This window comes from Macaca nemestrina, chromosome 10 (genome assembly GCF_043159975.1).
Source record: "Macaca nemestrina isolate mMacNem1 chromosome 10, mMacNem.hap1, whole genome shotgun sequence".
In the NCBI taxonomy this organism is placed as follows: domain Eukaryota; kingdom Metazoa; phylum Chordata; class Mammalia; order Primates; family Cercopithecidae; genus Macaca; species Macaca nemestrina.
This window is the reverse complement of record NC_092134.1, coordinates 74,192,854-74,220,779: the sequence shown is the minus strand read 5'-3', so window position 1 is coordinate 74,220,779 and position 27,926 is coordinate 74,192,854. Positions and strand designations below refer to the sequence as shown.

At 36.9% G+C, this 27,926-nt stretch overlaps 1 long non-coding RNA gene across 1 annotated transcript; it reads left to right on the top strand.

Moving 5' to 3' along the window:
* On the top strand, positions 1 to 26,920 carry LOC139356551 (uncharacterized). Its single transcript, XR_011608554.1, has 4 exons — positions 1 to 440; positions 2,231 to 2,335; positions 25,919 to 25,990; positions 26,690 to 26,920. It is a non-coding gene; the product is annotated as an uncharacterized lncRNA (long non-coding RNA).
* The last annotated feature ends 1,006 nt before the right edge of the window (positions 26,921 to 27,926 follow it).

Here is a 27,926-nt window from a genome sequence, read left to right as displayed (position 1 = left end):
GCGAGAAGATGAATCCCGGGATTTACCCCAGACAATGATGCTGCTTCATTTTCACAACCAGGGAGCTTCTAAGAGGACTCTACAGAATTGACACTGACTCCTGAAAAGCGGAACTGCCCAGTTGGTGCTACTATCACTGGGGTGGAATGCGTCATTCTGGAAATGTGGAAAGAAAATATCGTCAACCAACGGCTGCTGCCAGGAAAACAACCATTGCTGGGAAGACTGACGGGAATAGACAAGAAAGAAGTCTTTTCTCCTCTCCTCCTGCATTGTAGTCTCACTTTTAATGCCCTTAGTCATAGAATCTAACAAGACAGTAACTGGTCAAAAGGACACAGTTTGCAGAATCCCAACTCCAGTCAGCATCTCCAAGCCAGATACAGAAGCAAACTATGGACTGCACAGTTGACTGCAACCACAAAAATACCACAATGGCGGTATTTTAATAATAATTTTAGTAGTAGTAGTGAGATAATAATACTGTATTTTTTACCATATCTTTTCTATGTTTTGATATGTTTAGATACACAAATACTTATTATTGCTTTACAATTGCCTACAGTATTGAGTACAATAACATGCTGTACAGGTTTGTAGCCTGGGAACAACAGGCTGTACCATAGAGCCTAGGTGTGTCATAAGCTTGTAATAACAATCATTATTTCCACAGATCAGCTGTGTTGTTCAGTTGATCTAGGTTGTGCTCACCTAACGTTTTAGCCTTCTGCAGTAGTTGGATTTATCGTTCATCAAATATCTACTCCCTGTTAATGTTGGGCTTGGCTGTCAGGTATGATACGGCTGTTGGAATTGTAAAGCAAAAATAAAATCTAAATCCTCCAGTTCACTGAATGGACCCTTCTCTTGGCTAAGGGGACCTGATAAAACCTGAAAAACTAGTTCAGGCTATGACAGGAAGGTGGGTAGATGGATATTGGACATGCTTCATTATACTCTTCTCCCTTTGGAGTTCAGGCATAAAATTGACCAGCATTAACGTTAAAATAGAAACTCTAAGAATGACAGAACAGACTCTTTGTAGCAATAAGATACAAACTCCAATCCCACCCAAGTGTAACATCACATGGCAGATAATAGGCTCTAAAAGGAAATCAAAGTATTTTACCCTGAAATGTGTATCTTTGACATATTTTGAAATTGTATCAATCTACTTAGAAGTTTATTTTGCCAAGGTTAAAGATCAGCTGTTCTTGTAGGGAAATTTACATTCTGTAGAGACTCTCCTTCCTTTACTAGGTCTTTCCAGAGAGTCTGACCCTTTGATAAGAGACATTCACTTTTCTCTGAAGTCTGCTACCTGGAGGCTTCATCTGTATGACAAGAACCTCGGCTTGCACGATTCTCCTCTTACTTTAACTCAGAGCTGATTTCACCTCTTCAGGCAGAGCTTAACCCTTTCAACCAATTGCCAATTAGGAAATCTGTAAATCTATCTATGACCCGGAAGTGCTATACCTCCCCCCCACAATCACTAAGATATCACACCTTTCTGGGCTGAATCAATCTATACCTGACATATATTAACTTACATCTATGCCTATAACTTCTGTCTCCCTAAAGTGTTTAAAACCAAACACCAAACTAACCCAGCCACCTTGGGCACATGTTCTCAGGAACTTCTGAGGTCGTGTTATGGGTCATGATCTTTAACCTCAGAAAAATAAACTTCTAAGTAGATCGATACTGTCTCAGACACTTTATGGTTTACAGAATGTTAGTGGACACAAATAGATGCCTTAAGTGTGTTTGCCAGATTTGGAGTTGCACTATGAGAAGAATATGACTGTATTAGTTCATTCTTGCATTATTATAAGTAAATACCAGAGACTGGGTGATTTATAAAGAAAACAGATTTAATTGGCTCATGGTTGTGCAGGCTGTACAGGAAGCATAATGCTGGCACCTACTTGGCTTCTGGGGAAACTTATAATCATGGCATAAAGTGAAGGGGGAGCAGGCATGTCACACGGTGAAAGCGGGAGCAAGAGAGAAGGGAGAGGTGCCAAACTCTTTCATACAATCAAATCTCACGAGAACACACTCACCATCATGACAGCAGTAAGGGGGTGGTGCTAAACCATTCATGAGAAATCCGCCCCATGATCCAGTCACCTCCCACCAGATTCCACCTCCAACACTAGGGATTACAATTAAATATGAGACTTGTGTGAGGACACAGATCCAAACCATATCAATGCCATTTCAGCCTAGGCTACAGAACGAGATGTGTGTCAGAAGTCTGTGACCTGGAGCAGAGCAGCCCAGCTGAGCACATACTGGATTGGAAGAACCACTTTTGACCTGAAGACTTGTGAGTGAGAATAAATGCTGTTGTAAGTCACTGAGTTTGAGTTTGTCATGTGGCATTATTGTGTAAATAGCAGGATGAATCACACCCTGAGCTTGTACCTTTGGCTGTTTAGTTGAAGATGAAAAATTTTAAGCACACTAAAACTGCCTCAGAAAACAGCAGCATATTATCACACAAGATAAAGAATGTGTAGAAGTTCTCTGAATTGCGGCTAACATAATGTTATCTGAATAAATGTTGAATTCTTTTTCTTCTTAGGCAGTAATAAGTTTGCTATTGTTGTAGGATATTTCAAAATAGCAGATAACCGTAATTAGTATGTAATTTGTTGGTAATACTTTTTAGCAGTTCGAATGCATAGAAACTTAAATTCCTAGTTATCAGTAATGTTTATTGTGAATGCTTTAATGTAGCAATTCTTGCATTTTTATGCATCTTGTTAATTAATGAGCTACTATTTTCTTGGTCTTATGTATCCATAGTCTCATTTAATTTTAACAGTAATGTCTTCTAAATAAAGGAATTAAGGTCAGAAAAGGAGGTAATCGTTGGACTGATCAAAGGGATCTATTTGGGTATCTTAGATTAGGTAGGGCCAAAGCTGAACCTAGAATCTAGGTAAGATTTGGAAAGGAGCAAAAGAGGGCATCCCTATTTGGGCCAAAACTATTAGACGAGAGACTTTTGAAGGATGAGGATAGACGTCTATTGAGATTCCAGCATACCTGGAATAGAGGATTTGTTTTAGGAATTGGTAATAAATATGTTACATAAAAAAAAGCAAGAGAAAAAGAAGTTTGTACTTGGTGGAGTAGGCAGTGGGAACTTGTATAAAATAATGTTAATAATGCTTTATGGAGATTTGTCTTGTGATAATATTCAATTAAAATCTTTAAAGTTTGTAAAACATGTTTTAACTCCCTCGTATATGTTTACTACATGCCAGACACTATGCTTGGTAGTTACATTCACATAAGTGGAGAAGTAGCCATTGTAGAGGTTAAAAAATTTAATAAGATATGGCCCTTGCTCTCAATAGAGCAGATAGATGTTTTTACAGCCATAATACAAGTTATAGTTTAATAAGTACTATAATAAAGGTAAAAGAATTAAGAGAATAGAGATGATGAGGGAAAATTAATTACTATTAGGAGGATCAAGGAAGTTTTATATAAGAGGCTGTAAATGCACTGCTGGTATATTACTCATAATGGACAAAAAAGAGGGCAGAATCAAAAGTGATGTCAAAACTTTTAGTCCAGGAGACAAATAATGGTTTTGTCATGGCCAGAAATAGAAACCTGGAAATTATTATAATATTAACAACAACTTTGCATCAATTTCATAATTGATGCGTGTTGTGATGAGTCCACTTAACTTTTCTGATTCAATTCTAAATGCTTTCCAAGGCATGGTTTAAAGCATTAGAGCATGTTTGTATTTAACACTTAGCCTCATTGACTCAGCGTGTTTAACCCAGTTAGGCTTGGCATTTAAATGAGTAAGACATGAGAAAATATATCCCCATTTGGTTCTTCTTGTACATAAAGAGTGTTTTCAAAAAATATGAATAAACAGTGGTCTTTGCTAAAAACATATTACCTTATGTAGGCTATCTATAGTATTTTATCTATTAGAAAGTTTTGGGCATGGGATAGAAACCCCCAAAAGTTTAAAAATAATCAAGATACATACAGATACATAGACATATAAAAAGAAGAATCTCATATAGTAGTACAACAGAATTTTAGCAAGCTTAAGCTTTGGTCTAAGGAAAGAAAAGTTTAAACCAACATCATGAAGTCTTAGAAAATATGTACAAAGACATGGCCAGTAACATTACATTCCAATCAGTAACACACGCTTTTCTTGAGGTTAAAATTACCCTTTTAAATAAGTCAACAAAGACAGTAAATTTCTGCAGATGCTATTATAAGTTCCTTATTAATGCTATAAGTGAGACTCTCCTTTCCCATATAAGATGAAAACCGCTCTGGCCTGGCTGACTCTAACATGTTACTTCAGTAAACTAGGTAAGGCCACTTTTATCTCTCAGAACTTCAATTTCCTCATCTTAGGAATGAGAAGGTAGGACTTGATTCCTTCTCCCTTTTTCCTAGTCTTCTTCTCTCTCTCTCTCCCCCTCCTTCCCTCCCTCTCTCCCTCCTTTCCTCCAAAGGGAACCTCCTTTTGGGACTTCCTTTGTGTCCTAGTTTAGATTCTTATACATTTTACCCAGAGTACTACAATCCCTAGCAAGTCTCTTTACTGCCAATATTGTCTTCCTCAAAGCTATTCTAAAAAAAAATGACCTGAATAATGAATTAAAATCCCAATGTGACTATGCTTTTTTCTTAGTTGGCTACAGGTGATTCTACCTGATGTAGCCCCTGTTGTTTTTGCTATAGCTTCATTGTGGGCTCCTTTCCCCTACTCTCTCATCACCTGGTTACTGCTGTCCTCTCTGAATGTAGTGAGTGTCCTCTGTGACTTTGTGTATGGGAAAACTCCTATTCGTCCTTCAAACTCTTATCAAATGTCCTTTCTTCTGTGACACCTTCAAGAAGAGTAAATTCTTTCCTTCTCTTTTGTCATCATGCTTGGTTTTTGCCTCTACGGTGGCACTTATTCCATTGTATTACACTTACATTTCTGCATGTCTGACTCTTTACGCCCTGGGCACAGTGGCTTGCACATAATGGGTGGTCAATAAATATGTATTGATTTGTGAGCATTTTGGTGATTTTTATTGGGGACTAAACTACATAAGTGTTTTTAATTTTCAACTTCTTTTTGATAAATCTATACATCACTGAAAATTAAGGGAGCATGAAAATGTGACTTTAATATTTCCTAATACTAAAAAACATATCTGAGATGTGATTATTAGTCAATTTCAGTATTTTAAAAACTAAATAAAACAGTAAAATTTGTGATCACTCTAAAGTATGGAAACATGTTTGGGCTTCTTCTAAGTGTAATGAAGGCATTGTGTGATTGTTCATGTTATGGATTCCTGAGCTATTTCTTTACCAACTGTCCAAAAAGCAACACATCTGTTTCCTGAGTTTTGGAGAAAATCCTTTACTCACTTGTAGTCCAACTTCGTGTTATGACTTCTGATATGCACTTGGAAAGCCCGTGTGACACATTTTCCTATGAATTTGGCTACAGAATTCATTTGAGCCAACTTGACCACTTTGCCTTACAAAAACACTGGAAATTCCAGGATCTAATTGGCACAAGAGTTATTTTTCCAGAAAGGAAGCCAGGTTCAGAGCAGTCACCAGTTATGTTTCCTTAGCTAGAATTTTCTTTCTTGTTTTCTAATAGCATCACTTTAAACAATATCAGGGAATGGAGCAGAAAAAAGTTATTTGAGGGGCAGTTAAACTATGATTTGGAGAAATATATAGAAAACGTTATCTTTACAATTTTACTACCTAACTTTTTTCGTGTGTGTACCTAAAACGGTTTTACTGAAACTTTACTTTTTAAATGCAGAGTGTTGCCTGTTGCTTGTTTTAAGTATAACTATCTTAATGAAAACCCTTAAATCATATATAAGTGTCAAAAGAATTATCTTTTGGAAAGAATAATATACAAATATTTTGTTTTATTAATATTAAAACATTTTTAAAAATTAAACTGTAGGTTGAGGTTGAAATCTGAAATTAAGCCAACTAGTAAAAGACAAGCAAGGTTAACAATTTTACATGCAACTTAGAGTGAACAGGCTTTTTATCCTGGTGAGTAATTACTTGTTAGTGACTTTTATATGAACAGATATAATAAAGTGGTACAAACTTAAGCTATTCTATAGTAGATAAAGAAGGTAATGGAGAGTGAGAAAAATAAATCCACTATATGTAAAATGTATTGTAATAAACTTGGAAGGGAAAGAAAAGATGCTACCTATATTAGTCTGTTTTCACGCTGCTGATAAAGACATACTCAAGACTGGGCAATTTACAAAAGAAAGAGGTTTAATTGGACTTACAGTTCCATGTGGATGGGGAAGCCTCACAATCATGGTGGAAAGCAAGGAGGAGCAAATCACATCTTATGTGGATGGCAGCAGGCAAAAAGAGCTTGTGCATGGCAACTCCCATTTTTAAAACCATCAGATCTAATGAGACCCATTCACTATCACGTGAACAGCACAGGAAAGATCCGCCCCCATAATTCAGTCATGTCCCACTGGGTCCTTCCCACAACATGTGGGAAATATGGGAGCTACAAGGTGAGATTTGGGTGGGGACACAGAGCCAAACCACATCATTTCACCCCTGGCCCCTCCCAAATCTCTTATCTTCACATTTCACAACCAATCATGCTTTCCCAACGGTTCCTCAAAGTTGCAATCTATTTCAGCATTAACCCAAAAGTCCAAATCCAAAGTCTCATCTGAGACAAGGCAAGTCCCTTCTGCCTATGAGCCTGTAAAATCAAAAGCAAATTAGTTACTTTCTAGATACAATGGGGGTACAAGAATTGGGTAAATACAGCCATTACAAATGAGAGAAATTGGCCAAAACACAGGAGTGACAGACCCCATGCAAGTCCGAAATCCAGCAGGGCAGTCAAGTCTTAAAGTTCCAAAATGATCTCCTTTGACTCCATGTCTCACATCTGGGTCATACCAATAGAATAGGTGGGTTCCCATGGTCTTGTGCAGTTCCACCCCTGTGACTCTGCAGGGTACAGCCTCCTTCCCAGCTGCTTTCATGGGCTGGCATTGACTGTCTGTGACTTTTTCAGGCACAGGGTGCAAGCTTTTGGTTGATCTACCATTCTGGGGTCTGAGGGACAGTGGCTCTCTTCTCACAGCTTCACTAGGAAGTGCCCCAGTAGGGACTCTGTGTGGGGGTTGTGACCCCACGTTTCCTTTCTGCACTGTCCTAGCAGAGGTTCTCCAAGGGGGCCATGCTCCTGCAGCAAACTTCTGCCTGGACATCCAGGTGTTTCCATACATCCTCTGAAATCTAGGCGGAAGTTCCTAAACCTCAATTCTTGACTTCTGTGTATCCACAAGGTGAATACCACATGGAAGCTACTAAAGGTTGGGACTTGCATCTTCTGAATCCATGGTCTGAGCTGTACCTTGGCCCCTTTGAATCATGGTGGGAGTGGCTGGGACACATGGCACCAAGTATCTAGGCTGCACACAGCACGGGGACCCTGGACCTGGCCCACAAAATCACTTTTTCCTCCTAGGTCTTTGGGCCTGTGATGGGAGGGGCTGCTGTGAAGACCTCTGACATGCCCTGGAGACATTTTCCTCTTGGTATTGGGGATTAACTTTCAGTTCCTAATAACTTATGCAAATTTTCACAGCCAGCTTGAATTTCCCCTCAGAAAATGGGATTTGTTTTCTATTGCATTGTCAGGCTGCAAATATTTTGAACTTTTGTGCTCTGCTTCCCTTATAAAACTGAATGCCCTTAACAGCACCCAAGTCATCTCTTGAATGCTTTGCTGCTTAGGAATTTCATCTGCCAGACACCCTAAACCATCTCTCTCAAGTTTGAAGTTCCACAAATCTCTAGGGCAGTGGCAAAATGCTGCCAGTCTCTTTCCTAAAGCATAAGAAGAGTCACCTTTGCTCCAGTTCTGAACAAATTACTCATTTCTATCTGAGACCACCTCAGTGTGGACCTTATTGTTTATATCACTTTCAGCATTTTGGTCAAAGCCATTTAACAAGTCTCTAGGAAGTTCCAAACTTCACCACATTTTCCTGCCTTCTTCCAAGCCCTCCAAACTGTTCCAACCTCTCCCTGTTACCCAGTTCCAAAGTTGCTTCCACATTTTCAGGTATCTTTTCAGCAGCACCCCACTCTACTGGTAGCAATTTACTGTATTAGTTCATTTTCAGGCTGCTGATAAAGACAATTTAAAAAAGAAAGAACAATTTAAAAAAGAAAGAGATTTAATTGGACTTACAGTTCCACGAGGCTAGGGAAGCCCCACAATCATGGTAGAAGGCAAGGAGGAACAAGTCACATCTTATGTGGACAGCAGCAGGCAAAGAGAGAGAGAGAGAGCTTGTGCAGGGCAACTCCTGTTTTTAAAACCATCAGATCTCGTGATTCCCATTCAGTATCACAAGAAAGACCCACTCCCATAATTCAATCCTATGTCACTGGTTCCCTCCCACAACGTGGGAATTATGGGAGCTACAGGATTAGATTTGGGTGGGGACACAGAGCCAAACCATATCACTAACTAAAGAACTGGGGCATAATCATCAAATAGAATGATTTTTAAATGAATATTTATGTATTATAAAGAAATGGGGAGAAGAATTTGGTTAGAATTCAATCCTTGAAACATGGCTGACATCTATGTTCATTTTTGGTTAAGGGTTAGTCTATGATGTGGGTGGGCAGAACTTAAGCTGAAAGCTATAGTGTTACTAGCTTTTGGTATTAGAGGATAGAGTTTGAGGCTTTCAGGGTGGTTGAGAATTGAGGAGAATATTCTTAAAACGATGAATTCAAAAGCAGAGAATCCCTGCATTGTCATATAAACTGAACCAAACTAAACATGCACCAGGGGGACTCCAAGAAACTTATCAGAAAGCAAAAGCTAGATGGCTGAAAATGTTGAACAGAGATTTTAGCTGCTGCTAAATCAGAGTATCTAAAAATAATAAAAATAGTTGACCACACAAAATAGTTCTGGAGAAATTGCAACTTTAAAACACCTCTGGTGAGAATACAAAATGGTAAACCACTTTGAAAAGTGTTAAACATCCATCTGCCATATGACACAGCCATTTCATTCCTAGGTATTTGCCAGACCAAAATGAAACCTATGTTTACATGAAGATTGCATGAGGATGCTCATAGCACTTTTATGTGTAACAGCTACAAAATGGAAACAACCTAAATGTTCGACATTGGCATGAATAAACATATTGTGGTGTATCCATACGATGGAGTACATTTTACTCAGCAGTAAAAATGAGCAAACGGTTAATACATTTAATAACATTGATGAATCTCAATGCTGCTATTTTAAGTGAAAGATGCAAGTAATAAAACAGAGTATACTGTATTACTGAATGTACATATCATTCAATGAATTTCAAATTAATTGACAGTAACAGGAAGTAAATCATTGGTTGCCTGGGAGAGACAGCAGGTAGAGGCAGAAGGAAGGGGCTACAAAGGGCAAGAGGACACTTGGGGGGGGTGACAGAAATATTTTTTATATCAGTGTGGCAATAGCTTCATGGGTGAATACATATGCCAAAACTTATCATCAAATTATATACTCTAAATTATGTGAGGTCTATTGTTCTTCAATTATACCTCAAACAACTGCATTAGTCTGTTTTCACAATGCTCTAAAGAACTACCTGAGACTGGGTAATTTATAAAATAAAGAGGTGTAATTGACTCACAGTTCCACATGGCTGGGGAGGCCTCAGGAAACTTACAATCATGGTGAAAGGTGAAGGGAAAGCAAGGCACATCTTACATGGCAGCAGGAGAGAGAGAGAGTGAGGGGGGAAGTGTCACACTTTTAAATCATCAGATTTTATGAGAACCCACTGTCATGAGAACAGCATGTGGGAAATCTGCCCTCATGATCCAATTACCTCCTACCAGGTCCCTCCCCTGACACAAAGGGGTTACAATTCGACATGACATTTGGGAGTAGACACACAGCAAATCTGTTTCAATAACCTTTTATTTTAATATTTTATATTCTCTGTTGAAACACATGCTACTTGCTTTGCTTACTCTTTTCTCACAGCAACATTTAATTGTCCTTGAGAACTCAAAATGCAGTGTGGTAACTGATCATCTTGGACCATGTTAGGCACTACCTTGAACTGTTCCTCAGGGAACAGTTATTTCCCTATTTCCATTGTTTTGAAGACAGATATACTAACCTATATGAAATGTTCTCACCAGACTTATAAATGACCAAAAGTTGGAAGTGTGAAATGGTGACACATAAAATGAATCTAAGAGATATTTTAATTTGCATTATTGATTATCTTACTTTGAACCTTCATATATTCACTGCCAATATTAAAATGAAATTCCCATCTCATGTATGCTAAATAGAAGTTCAGACTACCCTCATACATTTAAAGGATGATTTTCTAACACCAGAATCTTTAAATGATCATCTTTCAACAATGAATCCTTCCATATATATATATATACACACACACACACACACACACATATATTTATACCCTTATGTATATACCCTTATTATCCATACTAAGTGTATGGATAACGTATTTCTTTTGCAAACAATTTGTTTTTCATCCAGAATCAGCCAGCATTCATTGTGACTTAAGGAACATTGTGTTTCAGTCTTAACTAACTTTGTGAATTTACACAACAGTAGTTAAGAGAGGTAGACATTGCAGTCTTTGTTTTTTAAATAAATAATTATATAAAAAAAAACCAGATAAATGCTTTCCTTTGAGAGGCAGTATTAGAATTCATATTAAAACTCAAGAATCCTTAAATGATCAGACCATTAATAGCACTCTGTCTTTATGAAAAAGAAATGGTTTCATAGATGGAACCAGGGAACAGTGCACAATTTAATGGTGCAAAAATTCTACCAACTTTACAAAAATTATGCATAAGAAGTTGGTCTGCCTAGTCACTTAAGATAGTTCTTACATTTTGCATGATATTTATTTGCTTAGTTTGCTTAAAGCCTTTTTACATACTTACATAACTTAATTCGGACAAATTCTCCACAAAAGGTGGAGTGAGAAACATCGTGATAAAATTTTTATAGTCAGAAAAATAAAGCTTTAAAATGCGTATTGAACTCGTAACATATTTAGTAGCAATGTTTCTGCTCTGGTAACCTCCATACCACCAGATTTCATTTTCCCAAGCATTCTTAACTTTATTTTGGAAAAATTTTTGACATATATTGTTAGTATTAAGAAGCAAGTACTTAGAAGCAATTATTATTATAACCTCTACCCATGTGTTACTTATCTCTAAAGAACTTGGATATATTAAAAAAAATAGTTCCTTTTTTCCTCACAATTGCCATGTAAGGTAGGTTAAATAAAGGTGTGGACAAAGTTATCTGAAAAAGAACTTGGAGGAAAGACTTTATTCTGGTGAACAGTTTGCAAATTAGAAAGACCACAGTCCTCTATGTACAAGGAAGGTGCTTTCTAGAGAACAAAGAAAGGGTTCAGATTTTATAACAAAAGTTTACACCCAGGTTTCCAGTCAGATCTGTTTATGCAAATGAAAGATTGACAGTTGTTTAGTTCTGATTGGTTAATAAGCTGAGATCTGATTGGTTGAGGCAGTTAAGCTGTGATTGATTGGTTGGTTCAGGTGAGCATTGAAAAGTCTCAAAGTTAAAAAGGTACAGTTTTCCAGGGTTTTCAGGCAACTCGAAGAATATGTGTAACCTCTACTCACCAAATGGCCACTTGGCTCTATTTTAAATTTAGGCACAGTTAGCTACTTGGGATCCATCATGAAGGACTGGCTCTTTCAGGTTCACATTTGTTCACCAAGTGATGAACCTCATTTTAGAGTGTGGGGACTGGAACTTAGGGAAGTGATTTGTAACTTTGCTCCAGCTTGAGACTTGGCTTGGAAATAACCCTGAGCTCCTAAGGCTTGGAATACCAGCATTGACAGCAGTACCTGGGTGCACCTCAGGAGTCTGCTCAAAGAAGTGAGGCGATTAGGTGGTGAACTGCTGATGAGAACCCAGTGCTAACAAGACAGAGGTGATGCATACAATCCCTTTAGACACCAGTTAGCTCAGCCCTGGTCTCTAATTCGGTCAAATCCAAATAAGTATTTTTACATGTATGTTTTCCCAATTAGCTCTTACTCTAGCTGGAGTTCAGAGATAAAAGACACATGCTTAAGATTTCTTCTACCTTGGTAAACTAGGTCTAGTATTTTACCAACACCTAGAGAAGAGATCTGTACAGAATTAAAAAAGAAAAAAAAACCCTGACAAAGTAAAACCGATATCAAGATAGGCAGGATGTTATATTAACCTGGGGTGGAAGGCATGTTTGACAGGTGTAAATATTAAAGAAAGAAGTTAACATGTCATAATTTTAAATTATTTTATTTGAATTTTTATGAAAGTGCTTTCTATATTTTTAAGGTTTGATCAGTATGGAAGAGAAAGGTACATTATTATATATGGAGATATATATAATTTTTCTATGAATATTTTTAAAGAACTCTATCACTAACTCTATCATATGTCTTGCATGTATTGGGAAAATGGGTAGTTACAGAGGGGAGGTGGCTTGCTGTGTCCTAATTTGATATTGCAGATATAACCTTGTAAGTTTAGATTTACTAAAATTAAGAAAGTTTAAAATGTAAGGACAGGCACAGGAAAAATCAGTGTGATTCTTATTTTTATTATGAACAATTAGATATTTATGTAAACTAAAATAGTATCTGTAGATTATTTTTGGAGAAAGTCTTGCCACTCCCATGTTTTAAAGACCAATTTTTTTTTTTTTTTTTTTTTTTTTTTTTTTTTTTTTTTTTTTTTTGAGACGGAGTCTCGCTGTGTCTCCCAGGCTGGAGTGCAGTGGCGTGATCTCGGCTCACTGCAAGCTCCGCCTCCCGGGTTCACACCATTCTCCCGCCTCAGCCTCCCAAGTAGCTGAGACTACAGGCGCCCGCCACCACGCCCGGCTAGTTTTTTGTATTTTTAGTAGAGACGGGGTTTCACCATGTTACCCAGGATGGTCTCGATCTCCTGACCTCGTGATCCACCCGCCTCGGCCTCCCAAAGTGCTGGGATTACAGGCTTGAGCCACCGCGCCCGGCAAGACCAATTTTTTATTAATTAAATTATTTCTTGCAGTGAGAAAGGAGTTTGGAGACAGAAAGACAGAAGAGTTGATATTCCACTCAGAGATGTCAATTTTCAAAGAAATTTCTGCCCATTACGGATGCACCACAAATACTAGTCTATGCAATATATATTTTGAAAAGAATGTTTTTTCATGAAACTATAATTTTCATTCATAAGAATATATTTCCTGACTTAGCATTTTATAGACTAGATTAAAATTTTGTTCCCCAAAGTAATTGTGTGTGTGTGTGTGTGTGCATGTGCGTGTGTATGCATTCCTGAGGATTATTCTAAGGCTGAACTCGTTCATAGAAATGGAATTTTTCTGTCTATGCTCACATTTTAAAACAGCTCACACAAGTCAGGCAGAGACTGCTAACACCTTGGTTTCTAATTCTTTTTGCTAGTTCTATTAGAGGGGGCAAGTATAAACTGACTATGGGAAACAGTACTCCCGTTCTCATATTCTTTATCAACATACATAAATTGGAAGAAAGATAGAGAAAGAAAGAGAGGGGTACGGAGGGAGGAAAGGAAGGAGAAGAAAGAGAGAGGAGGGGAAGTAGGAAAAGAGGAGAAGGAGAATATACTGGGGGAAAGAGAGGAGAGACAGAACCTTTCCACTAAAGTTAGCATCTGAGAGAGAGGCCCACGGAATTGAATTTTTTTTTTTTCTTTTTTTTTATCCGTTTGACAAACCAGCATTTGGTCCTTGCTTTGATTATCCTGAGACAAGACAGTGCTTTGTTTACCTGAGCTAGCTGACCATCTCAGCTGTGACAGTTTAAAATTAGGCCACTATTTATAATTCAAGCTATGTGTAAACAAAACAAAACACAATACAACCAATGAAGGAGGTTGGTTTATTTTTTTAAAGGTAGGGGCATTTTGTAAATCAGACAGAGATAGCTTTCTTGAATAAAATGACATTTTTAGTTCTTTGTCTTGAACTTTCTCCTAAGGCACCTTTTGCCTGGCTCACTAGTCAAGAGGGACTGAAGAGGAATTGAAGGAATTCTAGACATCCCCAAAGCCTCTAGTGATTCTCCAGATGTGTCTTTTCAAGAGGTTGGCTACTTGTAGGGAGGGTGGCTATACCTTAATTATTCAATCACTTTTAATGTTTTACCTAAACTCTTTGCCAAATAGGTAGTCATTGCATTGCTTTAACTATATACAGCCATCATTTGATTATAAATTCTACCAAAGATTGATTGCTTGATTTCAGGTTTAATTTTAAGATTTAAATGGCTGACTCCTTAGCTTGCTCAATTGTATTCTTTGTCCCTGATCACTTACTCCATAGAACACTGCTTATCTTTAAATAAAATGCATTAAACTCCTTTGTTTTCAGATGCTCTAATATTTATGCCTATTGGGGATTCATACCCTAATAACTTGGGCTACTAGTCTGTCATAAAATATAAACTCTAGCCATATTAAATATGGTAGACTTGTCCTAAAAGTCAGATTTATACCTTCAATATACCATGGAATTTATAATACAAATAAATTACTTTTTTTGTATTTGTTTTAAAATAAGAAATTGTAGTCTCTTGAGTTCTAGAGTTTCTGTAAGAACAACAGAAGGAACGCTCAGCTAATGTTTAGTACCCATATGCTTCATTAAAGTGACCAGATGTCCTGCATTTGTCAAGGGAAAAGGGGAATTGTGTTCCTCTCTCTCAAATATTTCCTTCAAAAAGTCTATCATGGATACATTTTGTGCCTTCACTGCCCTTTTTAAATAATTCTTATTCATGCCTTATGATAAGAACATTACAACTGGTAACAAACTGCTTTTAAATTTGGGGTTTCAGATTTTCTAAAGCAAAAAATTGATTGTGTTTGTTGGGTTTTTTTGTAGTTCTGTAGTTTAGTGTTACAAAAATTTGTATCAGAATTCTCATCCTGCCTACATAGTCCTAAAACTAAATTTATAATGTAAAGCAGGCATGATCCTGTTTACTTTTTTAAAGCCTGAGTTCCAACACACATTTTAAATCTCAGTAAAATGTGGCTTATTTTCTCAGTAAATACTGTCAGGAAAAATTGTCCAAACCTTGGAAATGGAAGAAGAGATTATGGAGCATCCTTTAAATGAAGTGCTATGTTTTGTCTGTTGAATTTTTCAAGGTTTATCAGATTCTGAAGAGGTGTGCTCCTTTGAGTGACTTCCTATGAGGCTAAATGTCTCAAACCTTTTAGTCTCAGGACCCCTTTACACTCTTAAGAATTTTTGAGGGCCCTAAAGACTTTTGTTTATTTGCATTTTATCTATTGATATCTACCATACTATAAATTAAAGCTAAGCAATTAAAATAAATATATATGTGTTAATTTATTTTAAATAACAATAATAATTCCATTGCCTATTAGCATAGGACACCGGCTTATTTTTATAAAAAATAATTTTTTATTTTGAAATAAAATTTTCAGGTGAAGAGTGACATTGTCTTTACAATTTTGCAAGTTTCTTTAATATCTGGCTTGATAGAAGGGAACAGATTGTCTTGTCTACTTCAGCCTTCAATTGGTTGCACTGTTATTTTGGTGGATGTATATATAAAATATCTGGTACCACACAGTTATGTATGGAGTTGGAAAAAGGAGGAGTATTTTAACACCCCTTAGCTATAATTGTGGATGTTTTTCTTTCACATTACACCAAAAGTTGGCAAGTGGTAGTTTCTTAAAGGTTAGTTGCAATGGGGTATCTAAAGCAATATTGATGAGCTTTAAAACTATTCCTTTTGACTCTGTTGGCTTATCTTGCACATTAAATGGGCCATTTATCTATGTCAAATTATGTAACATTATTTATTCGTCATATAGAAATTATTGGTTTATGGATATATGCAGATTTTCAAAATGTTGACACGTTTGATTGCCCAATATTAAAATATCAAATTTGTCTATATTACTACCAATCCCATTAGACAGTTTGCAGATTAGATGTTCTAAAGGAAAGATTCATTTATTGTTGTTTGGAGAATAACTTTAAAATGCTCGTGACATTAGACACAGGGATCTTACTGAAATATATTTTCTTAAAGAGATAATTGCACAAGTGTATTAGTCTATTCTTAAACTGCCATAAAGAACTACATGACACTGGGTAATTTATAAAGAAAAGAGGCTTAATCAGCCCATGGTTCCATGGGTTATACAGGCTTCTGCTTCTGGAGAGGCCTCAGGAAACTTGCAATCATGGCAGGAGAAGCCCATCTTCACATGGCTGGCAAGAGACAGCGAGCAAAGGGGGAAGTGCTACACACTTTTAAACAACCAGATCTCATGAGAACTCACTCACTATGACAAAAACAGCAAGGGGGGAAGTCCACCCACATGATCCAATGATCTCCTACCAGGCCCCTCCTCCAACATTGAGGATTATAAATTGACATGAGATTTGGGTGGGGACACAGAGCTAAGCCATATCATTCTGCCCCTGGCCCGTCCCAAATCTTACATTCTTCTCACATTTCAAAACAAAATTATGCCTTCCAATTATCCCCCAAAGTCTTAACTCACTCCAGCATTAACTCAAAAGTCCAAGTCCAACATCTCATCTGAGACAAGGCAAGTCCCTTCTGTCTATAAGGCTGTAAAATAAAGAAAAAGTTAGTTACATCCAAGACACAATGGAGATACTCACATTGGGTAATTTGCTCCTATTCCAAAAGGGAAAAATTGGCCAAAACAGAGGGGATACAGGCCCCATGAATGTCTGAAACCCAGGAGGGCAGTCATTAAATCTCAAAGCTCCAAAATAATTTCTTTTGACTCCATGTCTCATGTCTAGGTCACACTGATGCAAGGGCATTGGGGATAGGGTCCCAAGGTCTTGGGCAGCTCCACCCCTGTGGCTCTGCAGGGTACAGCCCTTGCGGCTGCTTTCACAAGTTGGCATTGAGTGCCTGCAGCTTTTCTAGGCTCACAGTGCAAGCCGTTGGTGGATCTACCATTCTGGGTCTGAAGGACAATGGCTGTTTTCTCACAGCTCCACTAGGCAATGACCCAGTGGAGATTCTGTGTGGGGGCTCAAACCCCACATATCCCCTCCACACTGCACTAGTAGAGGTTCTCCATTTGGGGTCTGCCCATGCAGCAGACTTTTGTATGGACATCCAGGCATTTCTGTACATCCTCTGAAATCTAGGTGAAGGCTCCCCAAGCTCAACTCCTGTCTTCTGGGCACCTGCAGGTCTAACATCATGTGGAAGCTGCCAAGGCTTGGGGCTTGCACACTATGAAGCAACAACCTAAGTTGTACCTTGGCCCCTTTTAGCCATGACTGGAGCTGCGACAGCTGGGAGGCAGGGTGCTATGTACTGAGGCTGCACAGAACGGCAGGGCCCTGGGCCTGGCCCACGAAACCAGTTTGCCCTCCTAGGACTCCAGGCCTGTGATGGGAGAGGCTTCCACAAAGATTTCTGAAATGCCTTGGAGGCATTGTCCCTTTTGTTTTGACTATTAACATTTGATTATCTTTACTTTTGCAAATGTCTGCAGCTGGCTTGATTTCCTCCCTTGAAAATGTTTTGGTTTTTTTCTAGTAGGTGGTCAGGCTGCAAATTTTCCAAACTTTTATGCTCTGTCTGTTTCCCTTTTAAATGTAAGTTCCAATTTCCGGTTATTTCTTTGTTTCTGCAGATGAATGTAGACTTTTAAAAGCAGCCTTGCCACATCTCTCTAAGCATTTGTTGCTTAGAAATTTCTTCTATTAAATATCCTAAATCATTTCTCTCAAGTTCAAAGTACTACAAATTGCTAGAGCATGGGCACAATGCTGCCAGCCCCTTTACTAAAGCATAGCAGCAGTGACCTTTACTTCAGTTCTGAACAAGTTTCCCATCTCCATCTGAGACATCCTCAGCCAAACATCTCTGTCTATATCACTATCACAAGAATTTAACAAGTCTCTAGGAAATTCTGAACTTACCCTAATCTTTCAGTCTTTTTCTGAGCCCTCCAGCCTCTGCCCATTAACCAGTTCCAAAGTTGCTTTCATATTGCCAAATATCTTTATAACAATACTCCATTTCCCTGGTACTGATTATCTGTATTCGTTCATTCTCGCACTGCTATAAAGAACTACCTAACACTGGGTAATTTATAAAGAAAAGAGGTTTAATCAGCTCACAGTTCTATGGCCTGTACAGGCTTCTGCCTCTGGAGGGCCTCAGGAAACTTACAATCGTGGCAGAAGGTAAAGGGGAAGCAAGCACATCTTCACATGGCTTGCAAGAGTCAGAGAGCAAAGTGGGGAGTGCTACACACTTTTAAACAACCAGATCTCATGAGAACTCACTATCACAGGAACAGCAAGTGGGAAGTCCACCCCCATGATTCAGTCACCTCCTGCCAGGCCCCTCCTCCAACACTGAGAATTATAATTTGACATGAGATTTGAGTGGGAACACAGAGCCAAACCACATCAACAAGTATGTAAAACGTGTGTGAAATATAAACACAAAGGTATTCATGAGAGCACTGTTTATAATTGAGAAAGATTGGAAATTACCTAGGTATAGAAAGCAGAGATTATTTTACACATTAAAATACTTTGTGTGTGTGTGTGTATATATATAGGTGTATGTGTGTGTGTATGTGTGTGTTTAGTGGCAAGAAAAAAATATATGTGCTTCTTGTAGAGTGAAAAATTTGTTATAAAATAGCATTATAGTAAGATCACAAAGAATTTTTGTGTATGCATATTAGTGTAGATAATAGAGAGACAGAGAGATAATGTTTCAGATAAAGTTTTGAAGATTCACCACAATGATAATCAAATATCTCTGAGTTGACATATTTAGGAGATGTTGTTTTTCCTTGTAAGAACTTGATTGTTTAATTATTTTGTTTTTTAGAGAAGCATGTATATTTTACAGTCAGAAAAAAATAATAAACCATTAGCTTTTTGGAAATGAAAGTCAGTTTTGTTTCTAAAATTAGATAAAATAGATGTGTTTTGTTCTGACAGCTAAAGTTGGCAAGATTTCAAGGCAGTATGTAGCTTATGTGCTACTAGTAGAAGTATTAGTGCAATCTACCTGACAAGTAGTTGGGGTTAAAAGTCTTAACATTTTCATTCCTGATAATTTATCTGATTTACTTCTACTAATTATTCCTATGGACATATTCAGTGATCTATTCAAAGTTTTGTATAAAATGCAAATGTCAAACAATAGAAAATAATTAGAATATATTATATTATAGTGTATTCATTTGGTAGAATACCTTGTAGACATTACTATAGATCACTCAATATTTTTGCCTGATTGTCTATAGTTGCATGCTGCTGTGATTTGGGAAAGGAGGGAAGTAGAAAGTTGAGAAATGGGGATCATAAGCCATTTTTCCTTTTTTTGGTAGATTCTGTGGGATTTCTTGCCTCTCCATTCCTTCCTTTACTTGTCCCCACTTTGATCTCAAGTCTCCACTTATCCTTTCTCCACAACCTTGATTTTTAGTGGTCCATGAGTCTAGTTGTTACTTAGAATGACAGGTCCACATATCTAAATTTTTCTTATGGTATTTTACTTCTGAGATTCAGAAATACTGTTTCAAAAAACATTGAAAACAATTATTCTACATTGTAAAGAGGTATGCAAATGAATATGAGTATGCCAGAGATACTCATAGGTGCCTGGGAATACACTTTTCATTCAGAGAACAGCAAAAAAGAAATTTCTAATGCAGTCATGCCTTACTTAGTGATGGGGAGACATTTTGCATAATGTGTCTTTAGGCTATTTGTCATTGTTTGAACATCACAGAATGTGCTTACACAAACTTAGACTGTGTAGCCTACTACACACCTAGGCTGGGTAGTCTCGCCTACTACTCCTAGGCTGTAGTTCATGTTACTGCCCTGAATAGTTTGTGTATCTAAACATTTCTAAATGTAGAAAAGGTACAGTAAGAATACAGTATTAGAATCTTGTGGATCATGCTCACATATGTGGTCCATTGTGGACTGAAATGTTGTTATGAGGTGTATAGCCATAGTTTCATGTCTTTTTTTCTTTTCTTTTTTTTTTTTTTTTGAGACTGAGTCTGGCTCTGTCGCCCAGGCTGGAGTGCAGTGGCCGGATCTCAGCTCACTGCAAGCTCCGCCTCCCGGGTTTATGCCATTCTCCTGCCTCAGCCTCCCGAGTAGCTGGGACCACAGGCGCCCGCCACTTCGCCCGGCTAGTTTTTTGTATTTTTTAGTAGAGATGGGGTTTCACCGTGTTAGCCAGGATGGTTTCGATCTCTTGACCTCGTGATCCGCCCGTCTCGGCCTCCCAAAGTGCTGGGATTACAGGCTTGAGCCACCGCGCCCGGCTCATGTCTTTTTTTCTAAAGGATGATATAAATATCAATTTTCTTTTTATTTGTTTTATAAAAGTATTAACAGTTGTTTATTTATTTATCTATTTATTTATTTTTTGAGATAGAGTCTTGCTCTGTCAACCAGGCTGTAATGCAGTGGCACAATCATGGCTCACTGCAAACTCCGCCTCCCAAGTTCAAGTGATTCTTCTGCCTTGGCCTCCCGAGTAGCTGGATTACAGATGCCCACCACCACACCCAGAAAATTTTTGTATTTTTAATAGAGACATGGTTTCACCATGTGTTGAGGCAGGCTGGTCGTGAACTCCTGACCTCAAGTGATTTGCCTACCTCAGCCTTCCAAAGTGCTGGGATTACAGGCGTGAGCCACTGCACCTGACCTGTTATTTGAAAGTACATTTCCTAAGTACATTTAAAACAGTTTTGGGAAAAAATTATGTTAAATTTAGGTTTCTGTATACTTGAGAGCAACTAGAAAGCATTAAACTTTATGATCTAGCAGATACAGATTCTCAAAGCTAACAGCTAGAAAAATTTCTCATGAGTAAAATTAAATTGCTCATCTATAGGATCTCTGAGTCTTTTCCAAGTTTCATAGCAAAAGAGATTCCCCAAATTACCTTTATTTACTTATTTTTAAAGTAGAATTCTGAAATCCTAGGTTGAATGAGATAGAATAATATGCATATTTTAATATCTAAATTTGGGTTTTTCTAATTAGCAACACATCTATGTTGAATTGCTAATGAAAAATTGTCAATCTTTAATATTAGCATATATTTTTCAACCAGAACCCCACTCTGAAGATAGTATTATTAATGCTTTCAGTGAAGTCATAGTTATTTTCTTTGGCTGTACCAACACAAGAGGGACAAAAACCATAGTCTTCTCACATTTAAAAAGCCAAATAGAATATAATTTTCATCTTAATCATATGAAATGATATTTACTATCCAAAAACTTTCCTATAACTCTGTTATAAAAAGATATGTTCACTATGTCTGGACAATGTCAAACTCATTTTTCATGCATTCCCATTTCATTGCTATGTTCAATGATTAAATCTAAAGAAAATTTTAATAGATCCCTCCCCTAAAGCAAACACAAAAAGCATCAGTGGCAACAATGAGGATGAAAGGACAATACTGTAGCTCTCACTAAAGGGCCTAAAAAAACTTCTGCTTTAATTTCTCTAAATCCATGATAATGCTGTGTTCTTTTTAATTATACTTTAAGTTCTGGGGTACATGTGCAGAACATGCAAGTTTGTTATATAGGTATACACTTGCCATGGTGGTTTGCTGTAGTCATCAACCTGTCATCTACATTAGGTATTTCTCCTAATGCTACCCCTCCCCTAGCCCCCCAACCCCCGACAGGCCCCGGTGTGTGATGTTCCCCTCTGTGTCTATTTGTTCTCATTGTTCAACTACCACTTATGAGTGAGAACATGTGGTGCTTGGTTTTCTGTTCTTGTGATATTTTGCTGAGAATGATGGTTTCCAGCATCATTCATGTCCCTGCAAAGGACATGAACTCATCTCTTTTTATGGCTGCATAGTATTCCATGGTGTATATGTGACACATTGTCTTTATCCAGTTTATCATTGATGGACATTTGGGTTGGTTCCAAGTCTTTGCTCTTGGAAAGTGCCACAATAAACATATGTGTGCATGTGTCTTTATAGCAGCATGATTTATTATCCTTTGGGTATATACCCAGTAACGTGATGGCTGGGTCAAATGCTATTTCTAGTTCTAGATCCTTGAGGAATCACCACACTGTCTTCCACAATGGTTGAACTAATATACACTCCCACAAACGGTGTAAAAGCGTTCCTATTTCTCCACATCCTCTCTAGAATTTGTTGTCTCCTGACTTAAGGATTGCCATTCTAACTGGCGTGAGATAGTGTCTCATTGTGGTTTTGATTGGCATTTCTCTAGTAACCAGTGATGATGAGCATTTTTTCATGTGTCTGTTGGCTGCATAAATGTCTTATTTTGAGAAGTGTCCATTCATATCCTTTGCCCACTTTTTGATGGGGTTGTTTGTTTTTTTCTTATAAATTTGTTTAAGTTCTTTGTAGATTCTCGATATTAGCCCTTTGTCAGATGGATAGATTACAAAAATTTTCTCCCATTCTGTAGGTTGCCTGTTTGCTCTGATGATAGTTTCTTTTGCTGTGCAGAAGCTCTTTAGTTTAATCAGAACATTGTTGTTTAAGTTACTGCCTGTGTAGATGATTTAAAATGATGTGATAATTCAGGGAAAATTCACAGGGTTTGGGGCTTGGGTTTATGTGGATTTATCTCCTGTAGTTTTAGTTAGGTTAAGTTTCATATATGTTCAACATTTCTAAACAAGGTCTGATATTACTGCCAATATTTGCATGGCTTAGAGTATAAACTATTATTAACCCTAATGATAACAAATGCAAAATTGTGCATTTTAAATGCTAATTGCACACAAAATGCCTAATGAAATTTTCAACTTTTAAGAGAGCGTGTTTATAGGGTATGAATTTGAACTTACTATGCTAGAAGGCTGGTTTTACAGAATTTTAACACTAGTAAATTGGAAACAACTCTAATTTTCTTTCCATTGAAAAACAAGGTCACTCACTATGGATGAAGAAAAAATTATATATATTATTCATTAATAATGTTACATCATACATGCATTTATATGCTCTGAAACAATCTGGATGCTGCTGAGAAATAATTTTTCCAAAGAGCAGCTTTTCAAAAAGTGCTTTAATGCATGTTCACTGCATCATATTTTTTTCTCTCAAAGACATTTGCTTTTATATTGTGCTATCAAATGACTTTGCTTTTTAGCTATACCTATTACAATGTCCTACTAAAAATAATTCACGCAACCAATACAACGTTGGTTAGGGAATGAGTTTTCATAAGGGATTCCTTATACTTACAAAATTATCTTTACAAAATCATTTACATGTAGTGTCTCATTGCTCATCAAAATAACTTGATTGTGCAAATATTATCTGTAGTGACCAGAAAATAAAACTATGACCCAGAGAGATTAATAATTGCTAGTTAAATGGTGAATGTGAAAAAAAGCATGCAGTTCTCTTGACCTCTTATTGAGTGTTCTTTTCACTACCACATTGAGGGAGGGGATCATTAACTCACATCCTGGAGGCTATCAAACTGACATGAATCCTTGATCATAATTGACCTAAATTATTCTGATCTACCACTGTTTAAATTAAAATTCAACAAATAATTGCTCAACTTCAATTTTATGCTGACTGTAGAGACCCGGCCTTGGAGGGCTTCAAAAAGGAATCTATCTCTCAGAAAATAAAGAAAAGCTTTTATTGGATTGGATTAAAGTGATTTATTTCTTTTTTCTTCTTTAAAGATCTTTTCATTGATTGTGATTTTTAAAAATCCCTTAGGAAATTCCTTATAAATGTATAAAGTTGATTTTGTGGTAAAATTCTTTTCTGCTATTTACTTTTTTTATTCCTTGGAGTGCTTGGAACTTTTTTCCTCTTCATGTCTACTTTCACTTCATCCATGCACCCATGATCTCATGTAGCTTTTCCACCCTTTAATCTTTTTTTCTGCTCACTTAAGATAGGCTTATTGCAAACATACATTTCAACCTTATGGTGGAGAATTTAAAAGTGAAATTGGAAAGAACAGAGGGATGTATTTAACATTCTCTCAGTGTTACTTCTGCCTTTATAAACTGAGGAAATTTCTATTTTAGTAAAATTTTATTTAGTAAAATTCATATATAAGCTGAGAAAATTTTTATTTTATTAAAATTTGTAATCAACCTTTATGCTCTTGACCAATATCATTTGAGATTTCATTAAGTGTAAAGGCCTATGCTAAGTGATGGGAATTAAAAGATGTTTAACACCCAGTCTTCCATCTTGAGATGTCTTGGCTTGAGTAAAGGCTGCCAGTGGAGTATTTTGGCATGTTTATTTTTGACCAATTTTTAGATTTTTAACAGAATCTTAATAGATTTTTTATTTAACCATAACTCTGTGACTCTTACATATCATACAATGGAATTTTATTAGTTACATTAAATTGGAAGGAAGAAATGAGTTAGATAGAGAGGTTAGTAAGCCTTCTTGGTTAATAAAAGTATCCTTAAATAATTCATGGCTTATATGAATCAGTATTGTCAAATGTCGAAGAACTAGAATTTGGAGAGCCATAATTTGTCATGTATAAAAGAAAAATCACAACTAATTTTCTTGCATTCCATTTGACTAGCTGAAATTCCTTTTTTTTCCTTCCAAAATTGGCTTGAAATTTTTAGGCACTATTCAATATAAAACCTGTCTCTTTTCAGTTTAGAGGAATAATATTTTGCATATATACTTATACAGATATATATATGTATGTCTGTGTGTGTGTGTGTGTATAAAGCATTTCATACACACAAGTACTAAGACTTTCTTTTTTTTCAGTTTAGCTGATTAAAATATTAAATTTTGTCTAGCTATGGAGTAAGGCTTTTTCCATGATTTTCAAAGCATGGTTACTGAAACAGTGAAAGCCTGTATTTTATTGGCAAAGAATTATAAGATTTTGAATCTGTAATCAAGAAGTGTTAAATGCTTCAGTTTATAATGGGTTATGAATTAACCAGAATTCTCCACACAAATCTGTCTGCTTGAGTGAAAAGACTGGTTCTCTACTTGCAGTATCCCCTACAGTACAGCCTTCTACTGATCACAAGTGATGGTAGTCCAGGTGACATGAGAGTGATCTGATCATGTACAGAAATGCTTAAGCATTGTTGGCATAAATCCACTCGGAGTTGCTGGGTTTTCACTTGAAAAGGAGTCTGGAAATGTGATTTAAATGACATTCTATCTTTTCTTCTGCTTGTGTCTTAAAGTCCTTGCCTGTCTCTTGTAGCCAATGTAATGCATAAACTCTTCCAAGGAAGACAGGCAGACAAGCTCAGGGTTTGATTCACTGCCAGTTTTGTTCCAACAGTTGTATGAGTGCCACATTCATGAAGCTAATGCCCCTTTTCTGGCCCTACCACAGGATTCCAAGTTTTCTTTCCAGATGGCTGTGCAGCTTCAGCCCCACCAGCAGGCTGGAGTCCTTATGCACTCAACAAAAGAGATGTGTGCTTGACTCTGAAATGTTAGCATGGCGTTTCTAATTATGACAATACCAAGAATCATGCAACTGGAGATATACATGGAGAAGGCAACTTGTTTGGTAAATAGTGGTGTGGATTTTTTTTTTTTTTTGTCACTTATCTGAAGAAATAATATGTCCTATTGTTAATATCAAGAGAATACAGTCCTTCATTTAAGCATTCAATCATTTATTTAAAAATTACTTTGCTGAATATAATTCAGAATGTTTTTCTCTTAGCTAGGTGCTGGGACTATGGAAACAAATCTTTCATTTCTATGGGCCATGGACTCATAATTAATTTTGAGACAGGTAAGGAAGATATGTCCGAGGGTAACAAAGAGGGAAGAGTAACCAATATACCTCTGGGGGCAGATAACTGTAGAAACATGGAAGGTTCCGGAAAGGAGGGGAGTTCAGGCTGAACATGGAGGTTTTGATTTTTTTCTTTCTCTCAAAGTGAAAGAAATTTTTTCTTTCCCAATTTCAAATTCATAGTTTTTAATCTTCCACAAATGATCTCTTAATTCTCAGGATAAGGGTCTGATATATGTGTGTTATTCGCTCTTTTCACATATGAAAAAGTTGAGCCTCAGAGATTAAACAACTTGCTCATGTCACATGGCTGGTACTTGAAGAAAGAGGAGCTAAAAATACTCCTCTGAAAGTGGTACTGCCCCTTTCGGCAATACTCCCTTGGCATCTATGGCCCTGCCATTTTCAGCATGTGTCTCCTTTATTAGATGGTGTTTTGGCCTCAAAGTCATAGTATTTCATGACTTAAAGTAAACTCACAATTGAGTATCCAATTTGATTTCGGCTGACCCAGAAACTAAGGCATTATTTCTTGCTTTTGTTTGCAGATATTTGAGAGAGGAACAAAGTAAAAACAAAGTAAAATGATACAAGTAATATGTTTATTGAACAATGATGGGCAGGAACTACATTTAGTACTTTAGTGCTTTAGCTCACAATAATCTTATGATCAGTTACTTTGTTTCCATTTTACAGATAAGCAAACTGAGTCTTGGAGTAATTAAGTAACTTGCCCAATGTTCCTCAATTTGCATGTGGAAGACCTTGGATTCAGCCCTGGCAGCCTGATTCTAGAGCTCAGGAACTTCACCACCATCAAGACACAAGTTTAGTTTCCTCTATGATAGTTCAATAATTAATAAAATATATGATCCAAACTATCTGGAAATAGGTGACCCAAACTATCTGAAGAGCCTTTCTGAACTTTTAAACTACAAAATTATTCTACTGTATAAACATTAAGGAAAGGTAGAATAGATTTGATACACTTACTGTGCTTTTTCTCAATTCACCATGTTATATCAATTTCCTTATATTTAAAACATAAAATGATGTAACAGCTTCTTATTTGTGCACAATACATTAGCATATTAATGATGACTTTTTAGACAACAAGCAGAGTACACAGAGGTGTTTAATGTTCTTACATCTCTTCTGCCAACGCTGTCATAAAAGTGCTTTTCCAAAACTATAGTAATACATTGTTCCTATCACTTGGGCTCACCTTTCGGATTTGGCCAAGAATTAAGAGAATCTGTCTCATCAACAGATTCAAATGTGTTTGCATTTTCTCTATCTTAGAGGAGCTTCTGAATTATTCTCTCCAAGTGTTTAGGGAAAAGAGAAAAGATAGGAGACAAGAGAAGTAAGATAATGTAAATTCCAGGAGACAGAGAATTAACATTCTCTGTTTTTGATTCATGATTCAGAATAGGGTTCCATGGAGTGTTAAATCAGAGTGTGATTCTGTGGTACAGGAACATTGTAGTTGGTGTAGTGTATCCCACAATCCTAGAAATGAATGATGAAAGGTATTTCTGGAGAAGCTGGTCATTAGTGCAGCAAAAGTTAAGGGTATATGCCATATATAGTTCAGGCAGCGACGTAGTCTTGAAAATTGGATTTCTTTCTTGCAGGCTTGATTTTCCTAACGGTAAAATTAATAGTGGGTATTATATTAACTAAGATTATTCAGAGCTGTCAAGTTAAGGTAAAATGTACACGTTTTGTAAGTTTACTTGACAGTGGTAAAATGTCCACATTCTTACTCACTTATGAAATTCTAAAACATTTCAGTTGTATTTCCAGTTGCAGCAGGATATGATATAAATTAGATGTCAATAGGACATTTAGGAGTGTTATTTACCCCAATTAATTTAACCTTCTTTGTGTACATTTTGCACTGCTTTAGTACTTAACATTTTAGGACTAG